The sequence below is a fragment of the Ostrea edulis genome, chromosome 6 (genome assembly GCF_947568905.1).
Source record: "Ostrea edulis chromosome 6, xbOstEdul1.1, whole genome shotgun sequence".
NCBI lineage: Eukaryota > Metazoa > Mollusca > Bivalvia > Ostreida > Ostreidae > Ostrea > Ostrea edulis.
The window spans coordinates 917,567-928,623 of record NC_079169.1 but is presented as its reverse complement, the minus strand read 5'-3'; positions in this window follow the sequence as shown (position 1 = coordinate 928,623).

Genomic DNA, 11,057 nt, shown 5'->3' with positions numbered 1-11,057 from the left:
GAAACGGGACAAAAAGATTTTCAAAAGAACAATACCTCACATCACAGCAAATTGCAAGCTACTTCTCAAGAATGGTGCAGAAAGACAAAACAATGGACCAAGATGACCTTATAGCTGCTAATGCAAATCATTTGTCTTGAAACAAGATGTTTTGAAAGAAATTTCCATTTAAAAGAATTACTGTGAAGTAAAACATACTACCGTATACACTCACCTATAACGCAACTGTATATTTTTTCGTTCGTTTTTTTTAAATATTTATTTACCAACATTCACTTCAGTGCAAAAATGTAAATTCATGCAAATATATGTTAGTCTAATTTATTATAGTAGATTACGTATTTTCTCTTGCACTAACTTTCTTGTTAAAATGACTTCTTTCCACTCTTATTGATAAAGCAGCATTCAGATTTTTTTTAAAGTTATCAACTATGCACATGTATAATAAACATCTTTTTTAAAATAACTTCCTGAATTTTGGTTTCAATTGTACATATATATATCTGGCTTATTTGGATTCTCATTCTCTCCAACATGATTTTGAATTGAAATCAACTTCATCATTGATTACAAAAAATAATTCCACTTTCATGTTTGAATTCCTATATATGGGTAATTATGCGATAAACTCTGTAGTACAAGTGATATAGATGGATATTTATTTACATCTTATTGATTTCGAGAAAGATGTTGAAAGGGGTGCAGTGTTTCATAGTCCTTCATTATTATGTTGATGTATTTTGACATGAATATCTGTGGCACTTATTACTTGGTATATATATATGTAGTTATGTGTATATTTTTGTCCAGTTGTTTGTTTGTTCCTTTCTTTCTTGTTTGACATACATGTATGTATCAAACCATTGACTTGTTTCATTTTAGCTGTATTCTAAAATTGTTCATATACTATAGTAGTAAGTTATTTATTACATATTAGTTGTTGTGAATGATGATAGGCTTGAAAGTTTCCATTCATTTCTATTGTACATGTGTTTTATTGGCTGGGCTACTTGTGTCATGTGACTAGTCGGCCTGTTTTAAATACTATATCTAGTCAATTTGTAGTTATTAGTCAACACTCTGATGTAAGCCCAGCCAATTCATTGTTATATAAGATTATGTAATATGCAGTTTTAGATGCTAGTCATTTGTTATTTCAATAAATTATAAATTCACACAATGGTATTCTTTCTTATCTTTTCATTTGGAAAAAAAATGTTTATTCGGTATATACATGTACATACATACAAACATACATAAATACCTAGGATAACCCATGAAAGCTTATTTCCATTGGGGTCCTTTGATGCACGGATGCATGCGCTAAGAGGTAATTTCTGTGGACCGGATTACCCGGAGGAAACCCACGTGTCCGAGCGGGCGACCGCCATACCCTCTCACATGCAACCACTGCCGATCACGGGGATCGAACGTGGGTCGCAGCGGTGAGACGCGAGAGCGCTACCTCTGCGCTACCCGGACACCAAATTTCTTTAAAGCCTTCAAGCAAAATGTAATGTACAGCAAAGACAAGCTGCAGTACCAGAATTGGTTTTCTTTTCTTATATTCGTTGGGCAAAATTGTGAATATAAATATTATTATGTGGGGACATCGAGTCCTACCACCACAGTAGACAGAGTACTTTATATATGAGACAAAAGTACAGCAAATTCCCTCACTGTCATATTAGGAAATTGGGTTAAGCTAATGAACGTAGGCATTCAAAGTATAAAAAAGAGCGTTGTCATTCAGTCGACTAAATGGCAGTTTCATCCTGTTATTTTATCCCCACACAAACTCTGACTTACTTTAATGAGGCTATATCACCTACGCACTAGAAAAGGAACCACACGTGGTAATTGCAAATAGCATTGTCGTTGGGAGCTTTGATAACATTTACTCAATTGTGAGAACTACGGTGCCTGGATTAGGACAGCTGGGCGATTTATTTTTAAAATTCGTTCCCAGGAAATTCATTTCGCCACAACAAAATTCCGTCCCACGAAATAAGATTATCTCAACATTCGCTGGTCAAACGACCACTAAGCTTGTAGAAATCCACAAAGTCCATAACATTTAATCACTAGTCCAAATCAAAACTGAAACTTATATGCAGGTACAGGTATGAAAGACGAAGATAACGAACTGTGATCAATCTCATATACAAAATAGATAGTTGGGCAAACACGGACCTCTGGACACACCAGAGGTGGGATCAGGTACCTTGGAGGAGTAACCATCCCCTGGACACACCAGAGGTGGGATCAGGTGCCTATGAATCAACCTTGAAGCATCATAGGGCATATCATCAACATACAGTGTAAATGTCAGAAAAAGACTTCTTTGTTTGTGCGGTTAGTCACGAAATGCTATTTGTCACGATCTGCAGTTTGTCACGGTGCGGTTTTTCACAATGTACTCGTCTACTTTTATTAACAGAGATTAACCAATGTTTTATGCCTTATCTCGTTTTAAAATTCATTGCTGATTTTTTTTTTTTTATTTTTTTTTTTTTTTTGCTTTATAGAAAACAATTCAGGGGCTTACGTGTAAGTTCACCAGGGGCATCCACAAAATGTAGACACATATGTTGTGTGTATGCATCAACGAATCTTGAAATAATTGAATTAGGTTTTTCTTATTTCTAACAAATTTTAGGCTCTTAATTGTCTAGAACTGGAGTAAATGATATTGCATGGGAGGCTTGATTATATAAACTACATTTTCTAAATTTGCATCATATTTATTGTATATTGCGGAATTGTAAGACCTTGATTTATGTGTTGAATAAGTTTATAACAACAATTTGAACTTGTTAATGAGTTTTTAGCTCACCTGAGCTGAAAGCTCAAGTGAGCTTTTCTGATTGCCCTGTCTGTCTCTCTGTCCGTCTGTCTGTAAACGTTTTACATTTTCGACTTCTTCTGCAGAACCACTGGACCAATTTCAACCGAACTTGGCCAAATACATCCCTGGGAGAAGGGCTTCCAAGTTTGTTCAAATAAAGAGTCAAGTCCCTTTCAAAGGGGAGATAATCACAAAAATGCAAACATAGGGTGGGGTCATTTTAAAATCTTTTTCTCAAGAACCACTGGGCCAGAAAAACTGAAATTTACATGACAGCTTCCTGACATAGTGCAAATTCAAGTTTGTTCAAATCAAAGCCTCCGGGGGTTGGATGGGGCCACAATAGAGGATCAAAGTTTTACATACAAATATATAGGAAAAATCTTCTTCTCAAGAACCACTGAGCCAGAAAAGCTGAGATTTACATGAAAGCTTCCTGACATAATGCAGATTCAAGTTTGTTCAAATCATGGCCCCGGGCCCCGGAGATTGCATGGGGCCACAATAGGGGATCAAAGTTTTACATACAAATATATAGGGGGAAATCTTCTCAAAAACTACTGGGTCAGGAAAGTTGAAATTTACATGAAAGCTTCCTGACATAGTGCAGATTCAAGTTTGTTAAAATCATGCCCCCTGAGGATAGGATGGAGCCACAATAGGGGATCAATTTTTTCATACAAATATTTAGGAAAAACTCTTCTGAAAAATCACCGGGCCAGAAAAGTTTACATTCACATGAAAGCTTCCTGACCTAGTCCAGTTTCAATTTTGATAAAATCATGGCCCCCTGGAGTAGGTTGGGGTCACAATAAGGATCAAAGTTTTACATGCGAATACATAGGGAAAATCTTTAAATATGAGCCAAGGTGACTCAGGTGAGCTATGTGGCCCATAGGCCTCTTGTTGTTATGGTATTTACCCACATATAATTTAATTCTTATTGTGTCCTTGTCTCTGATTGGTCAAATTCCAATTGAGGAACGCAAGTTATTTTGGTATAACCTGGTTTGGTATGGGAACATCCCCCCCCCCTCCTCTTGACAACCAGAAGCCGGAACTATTTTTTTCTCTCTAAATTTACATCGCATCACTGTTTTCAGCCATCTATGGAATAGAAAGTCAACGTGTACTATAAGATACTTCAGTTTAATACACATGTTGTTTTCTCGTTGTCAATATTAGCATCTACTTGTACGCAAATCACTGTTGTAAAACATCTTTCTCTGTATGTATGGTCGAATAAGAGATTAAAACAAAGATATTATATTCGAATTGATGATTTGCCAAGTAAGCATTACTCTGTTCATTTTCAAATACATTTCTCACTGGGAAAGGGGGGGGGGGGTCATTGCTTGATCCGTCTTTCAACAAAGCAAACAAAAATTCACACGTCACATTTTATCACATAACGTCAGCCACATTGACATGTGGATCACGATTTGTGACTTGCTTACATATTTTCTTATGTCGGATTTAGTATTAGCGACAACGTTGCATACAAGGGTAAGTTTTCATGTAATAGAAGTTTTCACAGAGTTAAAAGCCGCAAATTTTGCATTTTCTGATATTTGAAGATTTATTTTGGGTAGGCCTAAACAATGCAATTTCCCGTATTTTCTCAACCTGTCAGAGATGAACGACTTCAAAATCGATCTCTAGCCTATCTCTAAAGGGCAGCGAAATACGCATTGCATGCATAGTTTACACAAATTTTCTATCATGACAAACTTCACCTTCGATACCATATTTTGATAAATGACTAGGCTCCATAGAACTAAAATTAAAGATGGCGACCTTCACATAGACGCTTCGTGTCGTTGTTGCAAAGTGAATCAATGCGCGGCTCAATTGACTTGTATTTTTCCGAGCTTATGTACATTTTGATAAACGAAGGTTTGCATCTTTGTCTCGTGCATTAAATTATAAGGGATGACTTTAATTCTGGGGCAAGTTATACGAGTATAACCTGGGTTGCGTCAGTTTACGCTTTTTTATAATCCGCTTCGCGGATTATAAAGCGTAAACTGACCCAAACCAGGTTATTCTCGTATAACTTGCCCCAGAATTAAAGTCATTCCTTAAATAATGGAAGGTAATATTAATATAAAGCCTTCTTGTAATCTTAAAAATAAATTCTCGGGAACGAATTTTATTTCGTGGGAACGAATCTGTAACAAAAAACCTTCCTCAGCCACCGTAGAGAGTTGTGAAGATGCAGAATATCGTAAAATGTCTGCCGCCATGGCTGAAATGAATGGTTATCCGCCAGTTTTGAGTAGAATTTGATGTAATGATGATAAAACAAATAGTTCTAAGATAATGGAAATCATAAGGGGTCAGTCTTTGTCTTAGGTTAGAAGAGAGAGTAGCCCTATTACTGAAATATGTGAAAGCAATAGTAAACGACGTGTTTGCCCAACTCTCTATTTTTTATTGCTTATAGGAGTTATGAGATTGATCACTGTTTGTTATTTTGACCTTTCATATGGACATTGTTAAATTCTTCAGAGTTGGTGAAAATATTTTTGCCCACTAATATAAGACATCACCGCCCTACTTGTTATATTTTGTACATTAAAATTTACCACGTCACATGCAAGAACTTTTATAGAGGAATATCACATGGTCATAATGGTTGACATTCTTTTGAAACTTGAATGAAAATATAGATATGAGCAATACATGTTCATGTATATTCCTTTTGACTCAAACCACCTAGCTTGGTAATTTGGTAGGTTCGCTCACGTATCGACTGCTGATAACCGCCTAGCTTGGTAACTTAGTAGGCTCATGTGTCGGCTGCTGATAACCGCCTAGCTTGGTAACTTGGTATGCTCACGTTTCGGCTGCTGATAATCGCCTAGCTTGGTAACTTGGTAGGCTCATGTGTCGGCTGCTGATAACCGCCTAGCTTGGTAACTTAGTAGCTTCACTTGTCGGCTGCTGATAACCGCCTAGCTTGGTAACTTAGTAGCTTCACTTGTCGGCTGCTGATAACCGCCTAGCATGGTAACTTAGTAGGCTCACGTGTCGGCTGCTGATAATCAACTAGCTTGGTAACTTGGTAGGTTCACGTATCGGCTGCTGATGATAAACTAGCTTGGTAACTTGGTAGGTTCACGTGTCGTTTGAAGTTTCTCCTTCACAGTTGTTAATATTTCCATGAGGAGCAAAGATAGAGGTTTGGTAGATCACTTGCGAGATCCAGCAATGTATCTTTTTTATGAAATTTAGGAATGCAGTACACGGACCCCTGTATATATCAGAGTTGGATCAGGTGCCTAAATGCTGGATATACCAGAGGTAGGATCAGGCGCCTAAATACCGGATATACCAGAGGTGGGATCAGGTGCCTAGATACTGGATATACCTGAGGTGGATTAGGTGCCTAAATACTGGATATACCAGAGGTGGGATCAGGTGCCTAAATACTGGATACATGTATATCAGAGGTGGGATCAGGTGCTTAAATACTGAATATAACAGAGGTGGGATCAAGTGCCTAAATACTGGACATACCAGAGGTGGGATCAGGTGCCTTAAATACTGGATATACCAGAGGTGGAATCAGGTACCTAAGTATGAAATATAAACTTGTTTCAATTTTACTTCCACATTTAATTTGTTTCGACGGATTCATCTGGTAGATTATAAAAAACTCGTGAAATTAATCGAAAACAATTTGCTTTGAGCAAAGATTAAACCATTACACACTATATTCAATAAGCCAATGTGTATGTATTTTTTTTTTTTTTTTAGAGATTTCATATCTAATGAATGGAACTTTTTGAATATGTATTCTAATCTATTGTACATTCTTATAAAGCATTGTCACAGTTTCGTGGAAGAAGAGCAGGCAGTTTCCATAGTGATCGTTCATAGGATGTCTAGAATCTTTCTGGGAACCTGGTCTAGAACTACAACCTCATCCAAATCTCGCTCCAACTGGCAGACCTTCGCATGGTTGTACCAGCTTCAACAACATGTACATGTATATGGATTTGTTACATTTAGTTTAAAATGTTATACTTCAGAAATCGCAGTCGTTTCAATATTGTATACAGTTGTATAATGTATATCAATAAAAGTTTTGTAGATTGTGAGAGAGTTTAGTATCCTGCAAAGAATAGAGGGCCGTCGACTGTTAACTGTCTCATGCTTTTCTCAAAACAGGGACCCGACCCCGAAGATTTTTCTTTTGAAAAAGCTTTCACATTTTCGAAGGAGATGGTAATTTGACTAATCAATATTTAAGTGTTTGTACACAGTTACATGTACATGTATATAGCGTATGTGATATTCAGTACTATTGTTATGTGTATCATAGATTTAATCTTGACAAAATCTCATGAATACCTAATCAGGCTGACCTTTACCCTTTCCTCCACAGTCTCAGATAATGGAGAACCATGAACATGTCAGCGCCAGGTACACCCATAATACATTCATAAATGCACGGTCACATAATTCACTCTAACGAAAATGAGTATTAATCTAAAAATGCAAGGTCAATGTAATACATATTGTAAGGCAAACAGTAAACATGATTGGAATTTTCTTACCAAAACACATGCATCTGTGTGTGTAGTTTGAGAAATGCATCTGTGTGTGTAGTTTGAGAAATGCATCTGTGTGTGTAGTTTGAGAAATGTATATGTGTGTGTAGTTTGAGAAATGTGTCTGTGTGTGGAGTTTGATAAATGTATATGTGTGTGTAGTTTGAGAAATGTATATGTGTGTGTAGTTTGAGAAATGTATATGTGTGTGTAGTTTGAGAAATGTATATGTGTGTGTAGTTTGATAAATGTATATGTGTGTGTAGTTTGATAGATGTATATGTGTGTGTAGTTTGAGAAATGCATCTGTGTGTGTAGTTTGAGAAATGTGTCTGTGTGTGTAGTTTGATAAATGTATATGTGTGTGTAGTTTGATAAATGTATATGTGTGTGTAGTTTGAGAAATGTGTCTGTGTGTGGAGTTTGAGAAATACATCTGTGTGTGTAGTTTAAGAAATGCATCTGTGTGTGTAGTTTGAGAAATGCATCTGTGTGTGTAGTTTGATAAATGTATATGTGTGTGTAGTTTGAGAAATACATATGTGTGTGTAGTTTGAGAAATGCATCTGTGTGTGTAGTTTGAGAAATGTATATATGTGTGTAGTTTGATAAATGTATATGTGTGTGAAGTTTGAGAAATGTGTCCGTGTGTGGAGTTTGAGAAATACATCTGTGTGTGTAGTTTGAGAAATATATATGTGTGTGTAATTTGATAAATGTATATGTGTGTGTAATTTGATAAATGTATATGTGTATGGAGTTTGAGAAATGCGTCTGTGTGTGTAGTTTGAGAAATGCATCTCTGTGTGGAGTTTGATAAATGTATATGTGTATGGAGTTTGAGAAATGCGTCTGTGTGTGTAGTTTGAGAAATACGTCTGTGTGTGTAGTTTGAGAAATGCGTCTGTGTGTGGAGTTTGAGAAATGCATCTTTCTGTAGAGTTTGAGAAATGTGTCTGTGTGTGGAGTTTAAAAAATACATCAGTGTGTGTAGTTTGAGAAATGCATCTGTGTGTGTAGTTTGAGAAATGTGTCTGTCTGTGTAGTTTGAGAAATGTGTCCGTGTGTGTAGTTTGAGAAATGCGTCTGTGTGTGTAGTTTGAGAAATGTATCCGTGTGTGTAGTTTGAGAAATGCGTCTGTGTGTGTAGTTTGAGAAATGCGTCTGTGTGTGGAGTTTGAGAAATGCGTCTGTGTGTGGAGTTTAAGAAATGTGTCTGTGTGTGGAGTTTGAGAAATGCATCTGTGTATAGAGTTTGAGAAATGTGTCTGTGTGTGGAGTTTGAGAAATGCATCTTTGTGTGGAGTTTGAGAAATGCATCTGTGTGTGGAGTTTGAGAAATGTATATATGTGTGTAGTTTGAGAAATGTGTCTGTGTGTGTAATTTGAGAAATGCGTCCGTGTGTGTAGTTTGAGAAATGCGTCTGTGTGTGGACTTTGAGAAATGTATATGTGTGTGTAGTTTGATAGATGTATATATGTGTGGAGTTTGAGAAATGTATATGGGTGGGGAGTTTGAGAAATGCATCTGTGTGTGTAGTTTGATAAATGTATATGTGTGTGTAGTTTGATAAATGTATATGTGTGTGTAGTTTGATAAATGTATATGTGTGTGTAGTTTGATAAATGTATATGTGTGTGGAGTTTGAGAAATGCATCTGTGTGTGTAGTTTGATAAATGTATATGTGTGTGGAGTTTGAGAAATGTATATGGGTGTGTAGTTTGAGAAATGTGTCTGTGTGTGTAGTTTGATAAATGTATATGTGTGTGTAGTTTGATAAATGTATATGTGTGTGTAGTTTGATAAATGTATATGTGTGTGAAGTTTGATAAATGTATATGTGTGTGTAGTTTGATAAATGTATATGTGTGTGAAGTTTGATAAATGTATATGTGTGTGAAGTTTGAGAAATGTGTCTGTGTGTGTAGTTTGAGAAATGTGTCCGTGTGTGTAGTTTGAGAAATGTGTCTGTGTGTGTAGTTTGAGAAATGCGTCTGTGTGTGGACTTTGAGAAATGTATATGTGTGTGTAGTTTGATAGATGTATATGTGTGTGTAGTTTGAGAAATGCATCTGTGTGTGTAGTTTTAGAAATGTGTTTGTGTGTGGAGTTTGAGAAATGTATATGGGTGTGGAGTTTGAGAAATGTGTCTGTGTGTGTAGTTTGATAAATGTATATGTGTGTGTAGTTTGATAAATGTATATGTGTGTGGAGTTTGAGAAATGCATCTGTGTGTGTAGTTTGATAAATGTATATGTGTGTGTAGTTTGAGAAATGTATATGTGTGTAGTTTAATAGATGTATATGTGTGTGGAGTTTGAGAAATGTATATGGGTGTGGAGTTTGAGAAATGCATCTGTGTGTGTGTAGTTTGATAAATGTATATGTGTGTGTAGTTTGATAAATGTATATGTGTGTTTAGTTTGAGAAATGCATCTGTGTGTGTAGTTTGAGAAATGCATCTGTGTGTGTAGTTTGAGAAATGTATATGTGTGTGTAGTTTGAGAAATGTATATGTGTGTGTAGTTTGAGAAATGCATCTGACTGTGTAGTTTGATAAATGTATATGTATGTGTAGTTTGCGAAATGTGTATGTGTGTGTAGTTTGCGAAATGTGTATGTGTGTGGAGTTTGAGAAATATATATGTGTGTGTAGTTTTAGAAATGTGTTTGTGTGTGGAGTTTGAGAAATGCATCTGTGTGTGTAGTTTGATAAATGTATATGTGTGTGTAGTTTGATAAATGTATATGTGTGTGTAGTTTGAGAAATGTATATGTGTGTGGAGTTTGAGAAATGCGTCTGTGTGTGGAGTTTTAGAAATGCGTCTGTGTGTGGAGTTTGAGAAATGCGTCTGTGTGTGGAGTTTTAGAAATGTGTCTGTGTGTGGAGTTTTAGAAATGTGTCTGTGTGAGGAGTTTGAGAAATGCATCTAAAGTTCAGTATCATTTTTTGGATAAACTATACAGGGAAAGGGACAAGCGGAAGGACAAAAGATATTTCAAAAGAAAATGACCATCGATAGTGTACAATACTTTCATTTATTTACATATGAATAGTTATTGAACAGACGTTACATTGTCGAACATTTCTTCATTAATTTCATCGAAAACCAAACAACAACATGACCAACAAACAGTATAGATACTCACAAAACAATGAAGTTTAACAGCAAAAGAAAACCCATTCACAATTAGATATTGATGAGATAAACATTACCGCCCTTTATAAGTTATGTACACGTACATGTATGTTTTCAAATATACAGTTCTTTGTACAATGCACAATATCTATAATGAAGATGTCAATGAACCACATTGCTCGCCCAAGCAGTTGTATATTATCTTCTAACTTTACGTCATAGATCATGTGACCGTAAACGGCCATGTAAGGTTGAAAATATTGTCCAATAAATCAACCTCTCAAACGCAAGGAAAGGGGACGTTCTTGATTGGAAAAGTTAATACCACATCAGAACGCTCTCATATCAAGTTGACAAATTATATTTTCGTGGTTCTGAAGAAAATTTACCATTTTTTTCTTATATATTTCTATGTGAAACCTAACCCTTGTTGTGGACGGAATAATGCCGAGAATAGTGTGATCTGAAAATACTTAAATGTACACTACAAGAGTTCTCTGTACATTCC